Below are 20,700 nucleotides of genomic sequence, written 5' to 3'. Positions count from 1 at the left end.
TTATAAGTTATATTGCTATTTTAAATGTTAACATGTTGGGTAGTATGGAGCAAAACAATTGATTTTTATCTATTAATCTTAAATACAGTAATCTTAAGCTCTTTTGTTTCTGGTAATTTACCCAGATACCTTTGGGTTTTCATTATAGACAGACAAATGATTGAGTGGCGGTTCCTCTTTCTAATTGGCACACAGGTTATTTCTATTTCTTGTCTTAGTGCACTAAGACTTAAAGTGAAAACAGTAGAGAAACAGAGATCATATACACCTATTCACACACACATTTACACACATGTACACAAATTTGGTCTCGTTACTGATTTTAAATGGAGTTCTAAAGTCTTGAAAATTCTCTTCTAACACTGGGTTTCCAAGATTTGTTTTATATTAATTATTAATAAGTAAGTGTTTTATATATATATGGTGGGTTTTCCATTTTTTAATCTAATAAATAATTTTTGTTTTGTTTTGTTTTGTTTTGTTTTTTATTTATTTGAAATAGGGTTTCTCTGTGTAGTCCTGGCTGTCCTGGAACTGGCTCTAGAGACCAGACTGGCCTCAACCTCAGAGATCTGCCTGCCTCTGCCTCCCAAGTGCTGGGAGTGAAGGTGTGAGCCACCACCCCCGGGATCAAACAAATGACTTTTGTATATGGAGTACTAAAGTTAAAACTGGGATAAAACCAATGTAATATCCTTTAAATACATGGGCGGATTTGGCTTGATGTTAATCTTAGGATTCTTGCTCTTAGGTGCATGAGTGGGATTGGATAGTAATTTTATTTTACTGTATTGACCTTGCATGGTTTTGGTAATGTGCTGTGATTTCTAGAAGTTTATTGTTTGAAAATTTAATCCTTGTTATCAGTGCTATTTGGAAGTTAGGCCTTGGAGATCTACTGCAGTTTGAATTTGAAATGCTCAACCCCCATAGGCTCATGTTTGAACATTTGGTCCCTAGCCTGTGACATTCTTTTGTAAAGTTATGAAACTTTTGGGAGGTGAGTCTCTCTAGTGCAGTGATTCTAAGCATGCTGGGACCCTTTAACAGTTCCTCATGTTGTGGTAACCCCCAACCATAACATTATTCCATTCTTACTTCATAACTGTAATTTTGCTACTGTTATGACTCATAATGTAAATATCTGATATGCAGGATATCCAACATGTAATCCCAGGGGGTCACGACCCACAGGTTGAGAACCAGTACTCTAGAGGACTTGATGGTTACAGCCTCACTTCACTTCCTGTCTTCTCTCTGCTGCCTGAGTGCCAATGCAATGTGGCCAGCTGCAGGCTCCTGCCGCCATCCCTTCCCTGCTGTGACTGACTACCCCGTTAAAATGAACCAAAGCGGCTCTTCCTTCCTTAAATTGCTTCTTGTCAGTTATTAAGTTATGTTCCACACGTGCTTAGACTATTGTGAATTTTTTTGGCAGGAACTTACATATGCTCAGTAAGTATAATCATTTCAATTTTTATGTTAATGAGTTGGACAGTTTGAATAACCCAAAACTGAACCAGAAATCTTAAGATATGCCATAATCAGGAAAGACTTAAGAAATTTACCCCTATGATCTACTAGGAAGTTTTAAGTTGTTTTATCACCAATTAGCTGGGCCTTTGAGGACTATATAGTGGTTTTCTTTCTTTTATTATCTTTTTTTAAAGACTTGTTTATTATGGATACAATGGTCCTCCTGCATGTATTCCTGCAGGCCAGAAGAGGGCACCAGATCTCATTAACAGATGGTTGTGAGCCAACATGTGGTTGCTGGGAATTGAACTCAAAACCTCTGGAAGAACAGTCTTAACCTCTGAGCCATCTCTCCAGCCCCCATATAGTGGTTTTCTTGATGTATATTCCATCTTTGTGTAATAGTTACTGGTTTTTAAAACTCCTATGAAATAGGTATCAGTATCTACACTATTTGATCAGATTCACTGACAAGGATGGTGGCCCTCCAGAACCTTGTGTTGGGCCTATTAAGGATACTTTGGCACCCCTGCAAAGAAGCCCAGGTGACAAGGAATTAAGGGTCTTGGTCCCAAAGCCTACTAGGATTTGGCCTGCCCTGAACCACCGAGTAAGTAAGCTTGGGAGCAGGTGGCCCAGCCTCCCATGACCTCTACCTGGGTGGGGAGCTTGGCTGTAACCTCTTTGAGCCAGACCCACCCAGCTAAGCCTCTCCCTGATTACTGACTCGCAGAAACTATGCAAAATAACCAAGGTCAGTTATTTAAAGCTGCAGTTTGGTGGGTAATTTGATATGAAATCGATACTACAATGTATTCACCGGGTAAACTGTCGACTATTCTTCTAACCCTGAGTCTCCCTTCATATTGTTTTCCTTCTTGTGAAGGCCAACTTCTTTTAAAGAATATCCTTTAATAAAGACATATTCACTGTAAACTCTTTTTATGCATCTGAAAATGTCTTCATTTTCCCTCTTGGTGGACAGACAAATCCCATGGAGAGCCACAGCAGCTCCAACCTTCTATGTTCTGATATGACCCCATCCCATTGAACAGAGGCATGTTATGGTTAAGCTTGATTGTCAACTTGAAGGGATCTAAAATCACCATGGAAACAAGTTTCAGGGTACGACTGTGAGGGATTGAGGTGGTAAGACTCCATCCAATGAGCTAAGGTCCTGAGCAGAATAAAACGGAGAGAGTGAGAGCTGAACACCAGTTTCATCTCTTTCCTTCCTGACTACAACTGAAATACGTTTGGGGGACCATGACCAGCTGGCCTCCTATTCCTGCGTCTAAACCCTTCCCTGCCGGGATAGACCGTATCCCCTTGAACCGTAAGCCACAATAACCATTTACTCCTTTGGCTGCTTCCTGCTGGGTACTTCATCACAGCAACCAGAAAGGTAACAAATCAGGCTGGAGTGGCAGTGTGGAGCCGACGATGGGCTGATACTCCCAGGGTGCTTATTTCTAGGACTCAGTCTTAGCGAGCTGGATATTAAAGGGTAGGCAGCCTTGTTGTGAACAGGCTTACAGAGAGGAACACATGGCAAGAGATTGTGGGGAGCCCCTAGCAGCTCAAAGTAGCCCTTGGCCAATAGCCAGCAAGAGAATAAAGACCTCCATTCATCTGCCACGTAGAGATGAATTCTTCCAGTGAGCAGAGCCCTCCCTAGTCAGTCTTCATGTCAGACTAGAACTCCAGCGTACACCTACGCTGGTTTGGTGAGATTCTGAAGCAGAATGCAGCTAGGCTAAACAAGGCCCTCTTTCAGGTGTTGTAGGGGCATGCACACCCACGTGGCACACATGGAGGCCAAAGGAGGCTGTCAGGCATCCTGCTATATCACCCTCTGTCTTATTCCTTTGAGACAGGGTCTCTCACTGAAGCTGGAGTTGGACCAGCAACCCTATCTCTAGTCCTCAAAGAGTTGGAGTTCCAGGCACATTCATGGCCACATTTGTTTTTTTTGTTTTTTGTTTTTTTTTTTTTTGTTTTTTTTTTTTTTTTTTTTGGTTTTTCGAGACAGGGTTTCTCTGTGTAGCTTTGTGCCTTTCCTGGAGCTCACTTGGTAGCCCAGGCTGGCCTCGAACTCACAGAGATCCACCTGGCTCTGCCTCCCGAGTGCTGGGATTAAAGGCGTGCGCCACCACCGCCCGGCGTCACATTTGGTTTTTATGTTGGGGCTGGGGATTCAAACTCAGGTCTTCACACTTGTGTGGCAGTGCTCTTATCTACTGAGCCATGTCCCAAACCCCTAGGCTGTATGAGATATCTGATCTATGTGTGTTCGGCTGGTAAGTTTGCAGTCCTTTGTTAGGTTAGGCAGCACTTACAACCATTCAAGAGAGGTGTCTTGGCCATGCACACATTTCTCTGTGCTTTGAGGTACCGATCCACTGTGTCCTGGTTTCCATTGTTGCGGTCAAGAAGTCTGCTGTTCATGGGTACTCAGAGGTGGTGTCTCTCTCTGCCTCCTTCTCTGTGTTTATTGTTTCAAGTTTCACTGAAGTCTAAATGTGGGTTGATTTCTGTGTGTTCTGTTGTGTTTCTTTTGTCTGTAAATTCATCCTTCTCCTAAGTTATGACCAACTCTCAGGCTTCACCTCTTCACATAATTCTTCCTTTGCATTCTTCCTATTTCTCTCTTCTGAGACTGTGGCTTGGAAATGTGTTGGACATCTATATTCTGTTCTGCAAATCATCCAGCTGCTCATTCATATTTTCCACCCCCTTGCTTTCCTGTGCTACATGCTGGGTAATTGTTCCAGAATCATTTCTTTTCTCCCTTTAACTGTGTTTAATCTGCTGTTTCATTCATCCACTTAATTTCCTATTTCAATGATTATGTTATTTCTATATGTTCTAGTCAGTTCTTTTTCTAATAACTTGGTCATTTCATTAGCTTTGTTGCCCGCTCATTTTTATGACCTCATTGTTTTCTTTCAACATTTTCTTCAGTTTTTATTTTTTTTATTTTTTTTATTTTATTATTATTATTATTATTTTTTGGTTTTTCGAGACAGGGTTTCTCTGCGTAGCTTTGCGCCTTTCCTGGAGCTCACTTGGTAGCCCAGGCTGGCCTCGAACTCACAGAGATCCGCCTGGCTCTGCCTCCCAAGTGCTGGGATTAAAGGCGTGCGCCACCACCGCCCGGCTCAGTTTTTATTTTTTAATTTTTTTTTTGTATCTGCTAATTTCAAAGTCCTGAATTCTTGGGAGTATAAATTGCCTCATGGTTTCTACGATTTTTTTAACAGTGATTTTTTTTGTTCCCTCCCAACACACACACACACACACACACACACACACACACACACACACACACACAACCTTGGTTTAGTAATCATTGATGATGAGCTCAAATTTGCTATATTAAATCTGTGGGAAATTCTGAGACTTTGTTTTTCTTTTTCCATGGAGACTGAGAGTAGCCAATACCAGCCTAAGAACAGGTTAGCCCCTCCCACGGGTCCTCAGCTTTATGAGGAAGCCATAGGTTTGGTTCCCAGCCCTGCTGGCTCGGTGTTCTGGGTCTCCAGAAGGCAGTGGTGTCTACTGCCGTTCACGCTCAGCAGCTCTGCTTCAATTTACTTCACACTTTACATAATTGTGCTACTTTGATTTCATAGGATTTTAGCTGGAAGATTTATTTTGGTTTTGGAGTTTAGGTGCTGGTTGATATGCAGAAAAGAGTGGCTGGTAAGGGATACCTCTCTTCCCTCTTGTAGGGCAAGTCCTGCGACAACAAAGCTGGAATCACTACTTTACAGCAGAAAAAAAATCAGTGTTCAGACAGTCATACTGATTTAAATATACTGCCCAAAGAGGGAAATAAGCCAGGTGGTGGCAGTGGTGGTGGCAGCGGCGGCGGCGGCGGCGGCGGCGGCGCATGCCTTTAATCCCAGCACTCAGGAGGCAGGTGAATATCTCGGAGTTTGAGGCAAGCCTGGTCTACAGAGTGAGTTCCGGGACAGCCAAGGCTACACAGAGAAACCCTGTCTCAAAAAACCAAAAAAGGAAGGAAGGAAGGAAGGAAGGAAGGAGGGAGGGAGGGAGGGAGGGAGGGAGGGAGGGAGGGAGGGAGGGAGGGAGGGAAGGAAGGAAGGAAGGAAGGAAGGAAGGAAGGAAGGAAGGAAGGAAGGAAAAAGAAGGAAGTGTGTACCTGCTGTGTATAAAATCCTCTTTCCTTCCTCCCCCCTTCCTTCCTTCTTCCCTCTCTTCTGTCAAATTTATTGCTACTTCCAGACCAAGTTCCATCTCAAATCACACAATCAAAATATACCTGTGCCTTGTTCAGAGAAGACCACACTGAAAAACTGGAAGGAGACTGGAATTGACATTAAAGCCCTCAAATGTGGCTCATGCATATAATCCTGGTACTCAGCAGGCTGAGGCAAGAGGGTTCTCATGAGTTCTAGGCCAGCCCAGGCTACATAGAGAGACCTTGTTTTGTAGGTAAAAAAAAAATTAAATCAACCCTTAGGGGCCTTCCTGGATCTCCAGATGAACCGGCTGGGCATCTCAGCTCGCAGCAGAGAAATCACTGGGCGGGTAGAGCCCTCCTGGGGAAGAAAAGCCCTACCCACGGCAAGGACTCCAGACTACCAGGTGTGAGCATCCACTCTCACACCTGAGTGTGAACCCTCAACAGTCACCTCCACAAACGCTCGGCTCAAGGTAATTCCACAAACACTGGACTCCTTGAGAGGGCCATGAATTCCAGATCTGCAGGATAGATAAAGTGATCAAGGCTTGGCTTCGGCTACCAAGGACACGGGGTTTGAGAGCAAAGGCCCTGCTATTATCAGTAAAAAGGACAGTGTAACAGAGGACCTGGAGTTGCCCATGGAGGAGCTGACATCTTAGCCAAACCTTGAGAGCAAGATGGGATTTGGGTAGATAAGGGTGGAGAGAGAGAGAGAGAGAGAGAGAGAGAGAGAGAGAGAGAGAGACAGACAGACAGACAGACAGACAGACAGACAGACAGACAGACAGACGTGAACAAAGGCAAAGAGGGATGGCAAACAATTCAAGTCGCATCTCGGGGTGGTGCTTCACTCATCAGTGGCTGCCTGCAGGCTCGACCCAGAAGGCATCTAGATGAGGCTGGGTCCACTAGTAATGTCTATACGGCCTAGGAGGGAACTGTGACAACGACCCAAGGGTTTCCATTTCTAGTGGCAGACACCCTTCCAAAACAGTGAATAGCCCAGTCTGAGTAAAGCATGACGGGTGGGCGGTGAGAATCCTGATAAGATAGCTGGAATCAGATGAGGGAGAATCGTGAATGCCGAATTCCAGAGCGAAGACCTGCCTTTGTATTCTAAAGTAAGCACTGCGACCAAGCTGCAGAGTGCTGAAAGAAACACTGTCATAAATCTGAGAAGTGGCCGAATCTCTGTCCTCCAAGATGCAGCGGGGGCCTGGGCTACACCAGCAGTCCCCCTCAGTACCCCTCAGTCCCCCTCAGTCCCCCTCAGCGTGAGTCTCCTCCAAGACTGTCTCTTGGCGCCCAGACCACGATGAAGGATCACATCAGTGATACAGCTGGCACTGGCTGGGAGTCCGGTGGCCAAGCACATACACAGATGCCTTTGTTTGTCTGTTAACCAAGGAATTCTATCCTGACCTCTTCTCCCCCACGGTAAGACCCCTGGCTTCCCGATCTCCACATTCCTCTCCTCCTCCTTACAGGGCGGAAACTGGGCAGCCTGGCGCTCGGCTGAGGTGGGAGGACTAAGGTGGGGGAGCACAGTCATCTCACTTCCAGGCCCAGAGTTTGGGGAACAGATGGGAGGAGGGAGGAATCGTCGGGTGGGGGACTAAGTCAGGCAGACGTGGATAGGACCGGGAGGGAGGCTCAAGAACATTCTGGGACTCTCAACTTGCGTGTGAAAACTGTCTTGTTTTGTAGCCCTGGGCCCCTGCATAGAGCTCTGAAGAGCTGGCTGGCTGGGACAGGGCACCTGAGAAGTCATCACTGCTGGATTTAAGGATTCTGTTACATCCTTTTGTCCTGATCGCCACTGCACTAGGCCATTCTGCTGCTGCCGGTGTGAGGAAGAATCCCATCTCTGTTCCTTCTCCTTTCCGTGAGCCGTTCTATCCATGCCCAGGCACCCCGCGGCTGACAGCAGCCCTTCCATGTTCATCTCCTCTCCCGCCACCCCGCTGTTTGCACAGCCACCCACCGCACGTGCGGAGAGGACAATCAGAAGAGTTCCTCCAGCGATTCTCTTTCCACGCTGAGTCACATAATTTCACTTAATTGCTGGGTAAAAGCTGCTCAGAAAGAGAAGCCACCAGTTGATGATATAGCAACATGCTATATTACTTCTGATTCCACGCAGCCGTGAGATATACCAGGATGCCTGCTACTACTGTGATATAACTTGACAACCATCTCTCCTTAAAAGGCAGAACTTCCAAATGGTGTAAAATTGCCTCACCCTACCTGCAGACCCTCCTCCCTTCCCTTGCATGATGCCTGCCTGCCTTCTGCAGACTCAGCCCCTGGACCATGCACTCCAGAATCATCACAGCCTGCTTGGATATCCCAGTGAGATGATAGACAGGACATACCCAAGAGGCACCCTTCAAAGGGCCACAGAGTTCCTGAGCCCCACGGCTTAAGTTTACAGGTCACCTAAGCTGTGATTAGAGACCACGGGACATGATTTAGCTTAGGGAATCTCCACATCTTTCAACAAAGATGCTGTGGGAAAAAGATGCACCAAGTATAGCATATAACCAAGACATGAGGTTTCCAGATGGATGTGGTATCTCAGCAGGCCAGGCTGGGATATTTGCCTTTAATTTGGGAAGACTGAGGTCCGATGAGAGAGGCCTGATTTAGCTGCCAGTCATTGGTAGGGCCTGGCTCAAGAACCCATACCTCCGACCCTGCCTGCTGATTTGGTGATCAGAGGCTGGGAACAGCCAGCCTTGTATCAGGAGAGCCGGGTGGTACTGGAGGCAGTCTGACCGGCACCAGGGCAGGGCAGTGAGGGGCAGGAGGAAGCAATTGACAGGCTCTTTTGACTGGAAAATGAGCTTGGGTTGGAGATGCGAAGTTGGGAGGCAGGCTAAGGGGGTACTGCTGGCTCCTGGGACAGGGAGGGAGTTGGTCCAGAAAGTGCCTCTGCGAGATACAACTTAGCCTGGGGAGCTTTCTTCCACAGAGGAGCAAGGCTGAAGAGGCCTTAAAAGGGAGCAGGCCCCCACCGGAAGTTCTCACTTGACACATGCAGAACAGACCATTCTTAGGAACGACTAGCGACTAGCGTGTGTGGGGCCAGCCTGTCTCTGGGTTTTAGCCCTTAGCTTCTTTGTTATTCTCAGCAGCTTGGCCTTGCACTAGTACAGCTATGACATGGGACAGCCGCTTGGCCCAGCCCACACACACTAGGCAGCCAGACTTATGGCCAAGTCCAGTTCCCACCCTCCACTCACTTCTCTGTGGGATGAGGAAGAACCTCCTGAAGCCCCCTTGTTAGCATCCCACCCATTTTACGGGGAGATGAACTGCGTCAGAGAAAGTGAGTGAGAGCCGGATTCTACACTCCTATCTTGCCCTGTCTGCCTCTCCATTGGTGGAGAGAGAGTAGTCTTCTGGACATGAGTAGACAGCCCCAGATCACAGAGGAGGGTTTCCATCCCCCACAGTGGGCTATCTGCCCTGTGGCTCTAGGAAGGACCCAGGTCCCCTCAGCAGGTGACACTCTTCTTGTTCCTCCCCAATCCAGCAGGCTCTGAGACCTAACAGCCTAGGGAGGGGCGGGGGGTCAAATGAACTCCATAGGAAAGAGCCCTGCTTTTCCCAGCCAAGCTCCCCACGTCTCCAGCTTCATCCATATTCACAAGAGAGCCAGAGGGACAGCCGAGTGCAGAGTGTCTGCCAGCTCACCCTGAGTGGGACCCGAGAGCTGTTTGCTCGAAAGGGTGATTTTTTTTTTCAAGACAGATTAACAGGCCCATGCAGTTCATTAGGAGGGGGTGGGGAGCGTGGGGTGGGCAGTGCACAGTCAGCTGACCCATCCTATGCACTTCTCAAAGCTGTAATAAAGGTCAAGTGAGATAACATGTGTGAAGGGTTTTTGAAAGCTGCAGAGCCCCGAGATCTCAATATGCAACATTTATCGGGTGCTCATGTCGTACAAGGGTGGTTCCACACGGCCTGCAATCCTTCAGCAATCGGACTGTGGCGTGGGAGGTGGTCACCATGATGATGACTCCATTATACAAACAGGCCAACTAAGGAGACAAAGTATGGTGACTTTCCCTAAGCTCTGGAAGCCAGCTTCAGTCCCAAGTACCTGCTCCCCCCCCCCCCAGTTCCCGCTGGGAACCACTTAGTGTCCCTGCTGGGAACCACTCAGCTCTCCGAGTCTGCCACCCAGGAGCCCTAGGTCTCCAGAAAGCGACAGGGGCTCTAGGAGGCTTTCCTCCTGTGACTGTTAGAGGAGGTGGCGGGTGACTCGATCCCAGGTCTGTGAGAATGGATGCCACGGCCTTTGAGTGGGCACAGCTGCTGTCTGGCTTCCACAGCCCCACTCTTACCACTGGTATCCCCTCCTGGGAGAGAGCCTGACCCCCTTTGCCCTCAGCCTGTGGTCTGCGGAAGTTTGCCCCTCACAGTCTCTCTCTGGTGGCCAAAAGGAATGAACAGGGGTCTTCAGTGTCCCCTTGCTGCCTGAGACAGCAGAATCGAGGAAGAAGAGATGGAAAAGTCTGGTGGTAAAATGCAGGGCTGGAGGCATTGTGTGTGTGTGTGTGTGTGTGTGTGTGTGTGTGTGTGTGTGTGTGTGTGTGTGTGTGTGTGTAGCTAAGCAGGAAGCTGCAAAAAGGGGGCCAGGAAAAGGGTTCTGACGGGCATCAGGCCATCTGCGCCCCCCCCCCCCCCCAAGCAGAGCCTACCAATCTTAACGGTCAGCTCTGTGAGTGGCCGCCCCTGCTTTGCCTGGTTGAGGACAGGTTCCATTTCAGCCATTTGCAATGAAGACAGACTGCTATGGATCCTGGTACGGTGGCACACACCTGTAATCCCAGCATTCAGGAGGTGGAGGCAGAAAGGTCGGGAGTTCAAGGTCATCCTCAGCTACACAGTAGTCTCAGGACTCGTGGATTCCATGAGACCCTATCGGAAAGAGAAGGGGCCTGGGCTCAGCAGCTGGCCTCGTACCCGCTCCTTGGGCACCAACTGTTGGACTCTTTACTGCTAGTGTTGCCCAGTCCTGTCCTCTCCTCCCTTCCTCCTTTTCTGCTTTTTCCTAGAAAATGGAGACGAGAAAAAGAAGAGGGGCCAGGAAAACGCTCCTGTCACCTCCCCCTTCTTCCTCGCACTGTCCTATAAACACTGGAAGGTTCTAGTGTCCCCACTGGCACGAGGCAGGGAGGGCTTGGCCCGCAGCTGACACTGGCTCCCCGGGCCCTGCTTTCTGCTCCAGATCAACAGCTGCCACCAGGGCCTCAAAGCACAGAGAGCACGCCCAGAGGAGGAGCCAGAAAACAGGGTGCTGACCAGGACCAAGAGGCAGGGGAAGAGGTCACAAGCTGGGACTGAGGCGGGCCCAGGGACAGTGCTCCCAACAGAAACTAAGCCAGCAGAGTGGACAGGAGGGGTGGAAGGAAAAGCAGGCTGCAGGGAAAAATAAAATCTGCATCTGAGAGAACCCCAAGTCTCCACACCATCCTCCTCCCTCCTTGCTGGACCGTCTCACTGGGCTCCCTCTGCCATGCCCCTGGATCCCTAGTTGCCAGGATGCTCTAAAGAGCAGAGAAAGGAAAACACACGAGGGTGGAGCCTGCACAGGAAAAGTCAACACACAGCCCAGGAGAAAGGCTCTCACACCGTTTCCTGGCAGCTGGACAGTGTCAGGCACAGCAGTGTCCCAACTCTTGAGGTCCTCGGGCTCCTCTCTAGCTAGGAAGGTCAACCTTCTTCCTTTCCAAAAGTCCTGCAGAAAGATTGCCTTCTGCAAGGGGCTATTTCAGTGTGTCCCTGAGAAGACTGGGCCCCAAGGTGCATGAGTTAGACCAAGTTGACTTCTCTAAGACCTGGGGGCTGTTCCTAAGGTGTCACTTGGGTTCAAGGAGTCTGATGTAACAGATCACAGAGTCGTATCCTTTAGCCCTGAACCCTCCAGTGAGCTGAAGCTGGACCATGGTCCTGAACAGTTGCAGGGGATACTGCCCATTGGCCCTCAGCTCATAGCCGATACCAACAGAACCAGCAGCCAAGCAGCTAACAGCCTTCCATGAGGATCACAAAGCTACTGATCACTTGTGTCCCATCCAGTGAGAATTTTAGGGCATGGAGCTGAAATGTAGGTGTTTTCCCCCCACAATACCATCCCCAACACGGTCTTTTAATGTCAATACATCTACTTGTGAAAGAGAAATATTCCTAATGTTAACAGTCACTGATGCCTTAGCCCGGGGTATTTATTCAAATTGGTTTCTGAGCCTGGCGGTGGTGGCTCGAGCCTTTAGTCCCGGCACTTGGGAGGCAGAGGCAGGTGGATCTCTGTGAGTTCGAGGCCAGCCTGGTCTACAGAGGGAGTTCCAGGACAGGCTACAAAGCTACAGAGGCACCCTGTCTCGAAAAACAAAAACCACAAAACAAAATTGATTTCCATATGGCTGAGATGCAGAGAGTCATTGTGGGAGAAGCTGTGATCTGAGAAAGAACATCAGTTTTTTCATTCCAATAACCATGGCCACCTACTGTTGCTTAGACCCCTCACTTATCAGCCAGAGAACTCCACCAAGCACAGAGACAGAGCCCCTGCACGATGGGTCTATGATCTAGCCATGTTCTCAGGCTGCCCTCTCCCTCCCTGACTCCAGTCTGGTTCCAGAGCTCATCTGTAGTCACCTAGAGGGAAACATCCCTTTAGTCTGTCCCCTGCGTTCTATCACCTTGGGGGTTGGTGCAACAGCCTGCCTCATTCTTCAGCCGCCACGCACATCTTTAACCTTCTCCTGCCACTCAGTCCCAGACTTGCAAGACTTAGACGGAGAGACGGCCAGAGAGAGTAGAACTGATGGATGGGTTAGTATGTCTGCCTCACGGAGGGAAGGGTGCCGAGTTCTAGTAACAAGGGCCAGAACTGTGTTACTGGGGCAGGACTGGGTGGAGACCTGGTGCTTTCAACGTGACGTGACGTGATGACAGTGACTCCGTGCCACTGTGATCTTCCTTCCCCAACCCATGCCCCAGTCTATGATGGGAAAACACTGGCCGGACCCCAGGAGCAGAACATCCTACAGTGACCTGACCAGTGAGTGCTCTTTCTAATGGCCGCAGTCATCAAAACCAAGATACAGCCACAACCAAGAAGAGCCCAAGGAGTCATGATAACTAAACGCAGAGTGGTGTCCTAGAGGCGGGATCCTGGGACAGAAGGGGGACATTGGGTAAACGCTAGGGACATCCGCATAGAGTGTCAGTTTTAGCTTACAGTGTATCAACAGTAGCTAGAATGAAGTAAAGGCTGTGGCACGCAAAAAATAATATCTGAGGGACAGCAGAGGCTGTGAACAAAGGAAGGCATTGAGCTCTCTGCTGTCCACTCAGGCTTTCTGCAAACCTGAAACTGTTCTAGAAAAATAAAAAATAAAGTCTGTTTCTAGCTGAATTTGAATATTCAGTTAAAAAAAACCAAATCAGTCCTTCTTCTCTATCCATCCCTAGCCCATCAGCTCACTTCCCTGGCATGGTGCAGAACACAGGTGTTCCCATGCCACATGCTTCTGCAATAGGCAGGGCACGGCTGGTTCACTGCCACAGAGCCAAGAGCCGGCAAGCTTTTAAAGCTGTCTTTTAAAGCAAGTGTTTTGGGTTGTCATCAGAGAGGCCACTGATAAATCTGTGGCCTATTTGCTTGCCCTGTATTTTAAATACCCACTGAATAAACAATTAAACATCCATTCTTCAATTTAAGAGCCTAGCTTGAAATGATTGCTCTCTCCACAGACTGCCCACCCCCCTACCAACCCCCCCAGCATTCCAGAGCAGAACGGAAAAGGAGATGTCCTCAAAGCTGTTGAGGGAAATCGGAGAGGAGAGGGCGGTGGCATTTGGATGGGCCTGGAAATCTGTTGGCCTGAGTTACTTTGTCTTGAATTCCTTGTGGTACCCAGAAGGCAGCAGGGCAGCCTAGCAGTTAACCCCAGCCCCTCCAGGACGAGGCCTTCGTGTCTGGCAAGAGCCCACTGACTTGGGGTTCTTTTCCACCATGCCTCATTCACAGAAGAGGGGGAACTCCCAAGTCCCCAAGAGTTTCTCTAAGAGCCTAGCACCACACCCAGCTGGCTCTGCAGACAAGGGCCAGAGGCCAAAGCCCCGTATTACACAGCAGAGCACTTGTTACTTCAACTCTAGGAGCCTTTACCTTTAACCCAGAGTTACTTCTGAGAGAGGGGAAGTTGGCCACAAGAGACAAAAGAGAGGAGACCTGGAGGACTAGGCTCTTCCTCAGAAAGGGAAGCACATCTCAAAGCTCAAACCCAGGCCTGATGTCTACATGTCTTCCTGGGAAGACTCCGAACTGACCTACCAGCAGGGGCCTAGGGCTTGGGCTCACTTCACTGTCACTGCCAACTGAGACAGTCTTCACGGTGCCAACCCAGCCAGTCCCCAGAGGAATACTGTAATCATCAGGGCATTACAGCCAACTCAAACACAGGTAGTTGACATGAGCTGCCCAGCGTGAGCCAGACCCAAGCATCCCATCCAACAGCACAGTTCAAGGATCCTGCCTGTCCAGGACAACTGTGTCTGGTTCCATCCAGCAAGTCTAGGTAACCAGTAGCATTACACAGGAGCCATGGGCTGGGTGGGTGTGACCCAGCCAGTCAGAGACCTGCGCGCGTGTGCGCGCACGCGCGCACGCGCGCGCACACACACACACACACACACACACACACACCTGTTGACAAATGCCCATTCACAGAGACTGGAAGAGCAGTCCCCACTAGCAAAGACAGAAACCTAAAGTTACTGCCAGACCAAGGGCCCAAAGACCAAGGCCCATGCCATTCTACTCATAAGCAGATCACATTCCAAGGGATCATCATCCCCTCTCTGCTAGCTGCCGACTTCTGGAAGCACAGCTCTGGCCTTCATGTTTCCACCTACACTCTGCATGGATTCATATTCTTTCCCAGAGATGGGAGGGACCAAAGAAGGTCCTCTGGGTCTAGACACCCAGAGAGTATAGAGGCTAGGGGACTCTTGACTTGACCCTATTTGTCTGTTTTAGGAAACTGTCCTCTCCCTTCTCACCTTGGACCTTTGTCTCTCCATTCCCAGCATGACATAGCTTACCCCTTTTCCATGTATTGCTTGCACACGCACACTCTCATATGGGGGGAGGGGGCGCACGCATGTCCTCGCATCCCAAAAGAACTATAAATGCCTTGGGCCAAAGGCACTTGCCAACATCTCTGGATCCCAAGCAACTGGGTACAGCAGCTGCTCTACAGATATTGATGGATCAAGTAATTAATTGACATGTCATTATCACTGTCTTTAAGTCATAATCCACCCTAAGCTCAGAACACCTGAGAATCTCAATGGCCTATTTTAAGCATTCTGAGGCATTCCATCATGCTTCCCCCAACTCCAGGCCTTCATGTCCTCATCTCTGCCATCTGGGTCTCGTCAAACTCCCAAAAGGGACGGTGAATCAGCTCCCTCTGTTAACTACAGCCTTCAGCATCTGCCGGAATGCCAAGGAAGAGGCATTCCAAGACCATACATGGGAAGAAAGGAATGGACACCTTAGGGATGGGCTAGGTGGGAACAAGGGCAAGGACTCAACACTTCCCAGTGGAGGCCGATTCCACTGATGGGCTCTCTGGACTTCCTCCATGTGAACCTGCCTTTATGGGGGTGTATAGAAGGGGGAGGAACGTCTGTAAGTTCACTAAAATGCTGACTGGGAATCAGATAAAGCTTCTTGGAGGAATGAGCCCTTGAGAGGAGCCTTGAAGGATGACGTAACAAGCAAAACCAGAAAGCCTCAGAACCTAAATTTATGGTTCTACAAAGGCTCTCATCCCCAACTCCACAGGCAGGAACAGCATGTCCTAACAAATCTCAAGTAGAGGACAGAGCACAGGGTTGGGGCGGGCACCTGGATGCAGCTGACTAGAAAGGGCCTGAAGGGTAGGGCCATGTACCTGTCATTACTCAGTGGTGGACAGCAACACACAGGGGCTGTGACAGGACCAGCCTGGTGCCGCAGGAGCCACAGATAACAGATCTGGTGACTGAGAGGATGAACTTAATAGGCCATCCCAAGGGTGACAGACTGCTGCTAGGTAAAGCGGGAAGGTGTGTGGAAACGTGCAAGCATGTGCTTATGTGTCAGCGACAGAGGATTATGTATGTGTGAAGAGGGGGTTGTGAGTGAGAGTCCAAGTGTACTTGTCCATGAGTCGGGGAGCCCTCCTGTGGAGGGTTACAGGGCCTTCCTGATGGAAGACAGAGGTGAGGTGGGCAGGCAGGGAGAAGGACAGGCCAAATCATTAGATCAGCCTGAGCAGGAGTGACTAAGAACGTCGGCTCCACAGCTCTACAGGGTTCTGAGAAACTCACAGGGCGTGCCATACTGAAGGGACTTGGTATTTGCTAAAGGATGAGTGAGTAAAACCTAGGCCGGGGTTTCACTCTCAAGCTGCGGAGGGCGGGGGTTCTCTGACTCTTTCTACCCAAATCATGGTTCTTGACCGGGCAGAGGCACTCCCACACTCCCAACTCGATCCCTGGTGGCCAGGCCTCTTCCTTCCTGCCCCCTCACCCCAGCCAGACATCTGTGACAAAAGTTTTCCTCTGCTGTTTCCAAGCTGGCTTTGTATTTCCCAGGTCAAGTTCTTCTCCATTTTAAAACAGGGAAGAAGCTGCTACATGGCCCCCGAGCTTCTGCCTTGGCCAGAGAGGTCCAGCTTCTTGTCAAGGACAGAGACCCAAGATGCTGTGTTCCTGACCTCTCTAAACTGTCCGGAGGTCTTCGGAGACCCACTGAATGCTGGTCCCAGTCTCATACTCTGCAGAGGTGGCCCTTTAGTCCCTTTTACGTGTTGTAGGCCCCATGTGTGTCCTAGCAGAATGGGCAGGTGACTCTTGTCCGGGTCCCTCCCCCATCCAGCTCATCCTTGGCCTCTCAGCCATTGCCTGGCCAGTGGTGAAAGAGGACCTTTCTCCAGAGTAGCCAGACAGTCTCTTTCCAGCTCAGTTAAGCCAACCCCCCCCCCGCCCCCCACTGGTACCTGCAGAGAAAAGCAATCTTACTCAAGACCGTAGAAGCCATACACATTTAGAGGAAGGAAGGGCTTGGAAATGATTAAATCCCCTATGGAGAGATGCGGAAACAAACGTCTAAGATCTTGGAGGCCTCGGGTTACTTGAGCACAGCCCAAGCCATTTTTAGGTTGCACCAAGAGACCTGTGGTGCATCCAATAAGATATTGTGGAACAAATGCATTTGCCCTTGGGAAGCATAGCACTCAGGGGTGGGCCAGGGAGCTAGAACCAGGCTTCTTGTGGGCCACAGGCTCTGTCTCCTGTGAGTTGTGCCTTTCCAGCGCACCCCAGGAGGAGCAGATAGGGGCAATCTGTTAGATGGTGATCCCAGGGGGTACCTGACACTATCTGCACCCAGATGGTGGCCTGGTGCATCCGACAGGGAGAGAGTGGAGGCTGAGGACTGTGTGCTCTCCGTGAGGGGGGGAACCTAGGTGGCTTGATTGCCCGTGTGGCGGGGGAGGGGCCACGGCCCATGAAGTTGTTCTTCTCACCTCTCCTTGCCACATCCTCCAACTTCACTCTCTAAGAAAATACAATGGGGCAGACGCCTCTCTCATCCACACCTACGAGGGGACCCTCACGTTGTAAGTGACATTCTGGTCTCCAAAGGACTTACAGTCTCCAAGGGAAGAAGGGAAGAGGTACAGGCCTGGCAGTGTGGGATCCAAAATCTTGCCTGTGAAGTCTGTCCTCAACCCCTACTGGTTGTGAGCCTTTGCCTCAGTTTCCCACCTGTGTCACGCCGCTGAGGCTCTGGAGTCAGGGACTGTGTCTCTTTCCTCACTGTCGTGTTCCCAGAAGTTAACAGATAGCAGGTGCTGAAAACCACTCAGTGACTGAACAAAATGGATTCTCCACCAGAACAAAGGGCAGGTGGAACCCGGAGGGGAACTCTCCCCTCAAGCTCCTGCCATCTGAGAACAAGTCCTGGAGGTGTTTTTTGATGCAGCAGCCCATGAGAATGCAGCTTACCCTCCCAGATGCATAGGAAAGATCGGAGGAGCAATCAAGAAGCGGGAAAATGGCTGGAGGGAGAGAACTGAACTCCAATAGCAGCTGAGTACCCTGACTTCCATCTCTCTGGCTTCTCTCTCTCTCTCTCTCTCTCTCTCTCTCTCTCTCTCTCTCTCTCTCTCTCTCTCTCTCTCACACACACACACACACACACACACACATCTCTGCTCCCCGCTTCTTCTTTCTGTCCACCTGTGTTCTCCATAACAGGCAGACTTCTCTCCCCTCCAAAGAGCCCCCTCTAGTAGGAAGGGACTATTGGGCTCAGGGAGGGAAGAACACAGCCGGCGGAGATTTAAATTCTGGTTTGTGCCCAGCCTCGCCCCTGGAGTCTGGCACCTAGCAGAGGTGCCCTCTACTAAGGAGGCCTGGAAGCCTTTCTTTCGCCTCCTACAAGGTCCCTGGGAGATGTCAGAGGTTCCCTTCTGGACTTCTCCCTCTCCCTCTTCATACTCTAGGGATCCAGGATAAGGCTGAACAGCAAGGAAACCACCCTCTCTCTGCTCAGCCTCACCCAGCCTTGTGTGTGTGTGTGTGTGTGTGTGTGTGTGTGTGTGTGTGTGTGATGGTTTATGTTACAGGTGGAGTTTGTGTGTGCACACAGAGTGAAGGCTGAGTATAGGTGGTATGCATGTTAGTGTGTATGTGGAGGGGTGCATATAGTGTGTTTGGTGTGGATGTTTATGGTGTGTGTTTGGTGTAGTTGGTGTGTTTGTGGTGTGTAGGGTGTGTGATGTATTAGGTGTTTATGAGGTGTGATGTGCATTTGGTGTCTTTGGTGTTTATGTGTTGTGGTTTCATGAGGTGTACTTGTGATATAAATGTATATGATGTTATGTGTGTGGATTATGTTAATGGACTGACTGTGTGGGGTTATAGGCATGTGAGGTTGTGATGATATTGTGTGTGCTGTGTGTGTGCATTTGTGCTTGTGGTGTTTGTGATGATGGGGTGGGTAAAGGGCCAGGCAGTTTTGAGGGGGAGCCAGACATAGGGTGTCCTCCCCTAAAAGCCAAGGGTAACCAGTATCTAGGCAACCATATTGGGGGGAGGGGAGGCAATCGGAGGTGAGGAATGGGCAGAAAAAGGAGGGAGGAGGAAGTGGAGGGGTTTCCATGGCAACCATGAGACAGGTCACGTGCAAAAGGCCAAGTTGGAAAACAGATACACATATTCATACATCTACAATATGAGGGCAGACAGAACCCCAGAGCCAGGGGTCCTCTCACTGAGGGCTGGTATGCCCACTGGTCCCTCTGCCAAGCTGGAAATCCCAGTTCCGACAGCGCGTGAAGCCAGGTTAGACAAAGAGAATGAAGACTGAGGGCAATCGGTGGCGCCAAGCCTCCAGCCACACAGCAACCTCTGGGTCTGGAGGTCGGTGGCAGCTTGGGTGGGCCCCTATTTCCAACCTGACTGTTCGGAGCAGGCGCCGAGAGACCCAGGCCCTCAGCCAACTCTATAAGAAAGCCGGTGCAGACACAAAGGGGGAGGCTCCGCCAGGGCCAGCCCTGATGGAGAACGGTGGGCATAGGGTACCAGTGGCCCTGGAAAGGATACCGGGCTTGACAGACCAAGGGAAGGCAATGCGGTCAGATGAATCCCCTGGCCGTAGAACCCAACGGCTTCTCCAGGCCCCCCTCTCCACCCCCCAGCCCACGCCCACACCCCACAAACACCAAGCCAGCAAGTTCCATTTTGTGTGGCTCATGTGTCCACATTCACATCTAGCCACATTCCCATTTCCTTGCATCTCCACTCCCCGTAGGGTCCCCAGCTTCCAAGTAACAAAAGGGAAGCGCCTCGTCAAAAGGTCTTCTCCCCTTTTTCCTGGAGCTCCTGATCCAAGCTCAGAGCTGCCTAGAAAGCCTTTTCTAGCCACTAGGATCGCCCACCGCCATTGCCTGAGTCCCCATCCCGGGACCCTTGGCCTTCGGATGCTCACCTCCTTGTTTACATCCTCAAAGCCGTTTCCCGCCGCCCCGGAGGGGACGTGGGCACACACCCACTGAAACAAACAAGACTCAGAGGAACCCGGCGCTAGAGGGACGGGTCCCCACCCGAGCCTCCTCCCCTCGGAATAAGGCGCCAACTTTGCCCACCTCCCCAGCTGCTCACCTAGGCGTTGGGTCCCCTCCGAGCGGATCCCGGGAGGATGTGCAGAGTCCCAGCAGCCGGGAGTGGCGCGCTGGGGGCAGGGCGGTGGGCGCGGCTTGCAGCTTTCCCGCCTCCCGGAGAAGGCTGACGACGGGCTGGGCTCCGGGATCGCCCGTGTCCGCTGGCTTCTAGGACCCTCTCAGACCCCTCTGCTGTCGCCGGCGCCCTCCTCTTCTCGAGCTCTTCGCAAAGGGAAGTGAGGCTGGAAGAAGCAACAGGAGACGCGCGCGGAGGAGGTGCCCAGCGCCGGAGCGAATTTGCCAGCAACAGCTGCTTGATTTTCCTCCTCTGGCGAGGGTAGACTAACACCGTGGCAGGGCTGGTGTCTTTTGGAAATAGTAAACTCAGGGGAGGGAGGCAGAAAAACAGGAGCAAACCACGGTGCATCAGCCACCCGCAACCTGCGTTCTTTGGGTGTGTTAGCAATGTGCATGAACGGAGCCAGAGGTGGGTGGAGTTGTCATTTTCAAATGGAGCTGTGGGCTGTAGGGACAAGGCCCTCACCTGAAGCAGGGTTTTACTGCTCAGGAATCCGTTTTCAAGACATCCCCCTCAAACACTGACTCTGTCAGAAAAGGATGTAAGAGTAGCTCCCTCAGTCTAGTCACTAAGAGTCAAAATTCGAGATGACAAGTGAATTTGAAGATTTACACCATAGCTCTGTGATCCTACCTGTAGCGTCCCCTTGAACGCTCACACATGGAGTCTTCCATTCTCTCACCTGGGAAGGGGGG

General features: G+C 50.4%; 1 protein-coding gene across 4 annotated transcripts in view; it reads right to left on the bottom strand.

Annotated features, from left to right (window-relative positions):
- The window catches only part of Fxyd6 (FXYD domain containing ion transport regulator 6), a 32,430-nt gene extending 12,068 nt beyond the window's left edge, over positions 1 to 20,362 (bottom strand). The window contains exon 1 of one of the 4 annotated variants that reach the window (XM_016008123.3): positions 19,928 to 20,362. The gene's annotated coding sequence lies outside the window, so the exon portion shown is untranslated. Of the gene's footprint in view, positions 1 to 19,754; positions 19,886 to 19,927 lie in introns of those variants that run through there. The other 3 variants (XM_006989835.4, XM_042280815.2, XM_042280814.2) reach the window with 3 other exon arrangements.
- Between the last annotated feature and the right edge of the window lie 338 nt (positions 20,363 to 20,700).

Source organism: Peromyscus maniculatus, chromosome 7 (assembly GCF_049852395.1).
Source record: "Peromyscus maniculatus bairdii isolate BWxNUB_F1_BW_parent chromosome 7, HU_Pman_BW_mat_3.1, whole genome shotgun sequence".
Classification (NCBI taxonomy): domain Eukaryota; kingdom Metazoa; phylum Chordata; class Mammalia; order Rodentia; family Cricetidae; genus Peromyscus; species Peromyscus maniculatus.
This window is presented reverse-complemented; position numbering and strand designations above follow the sequence as displayed.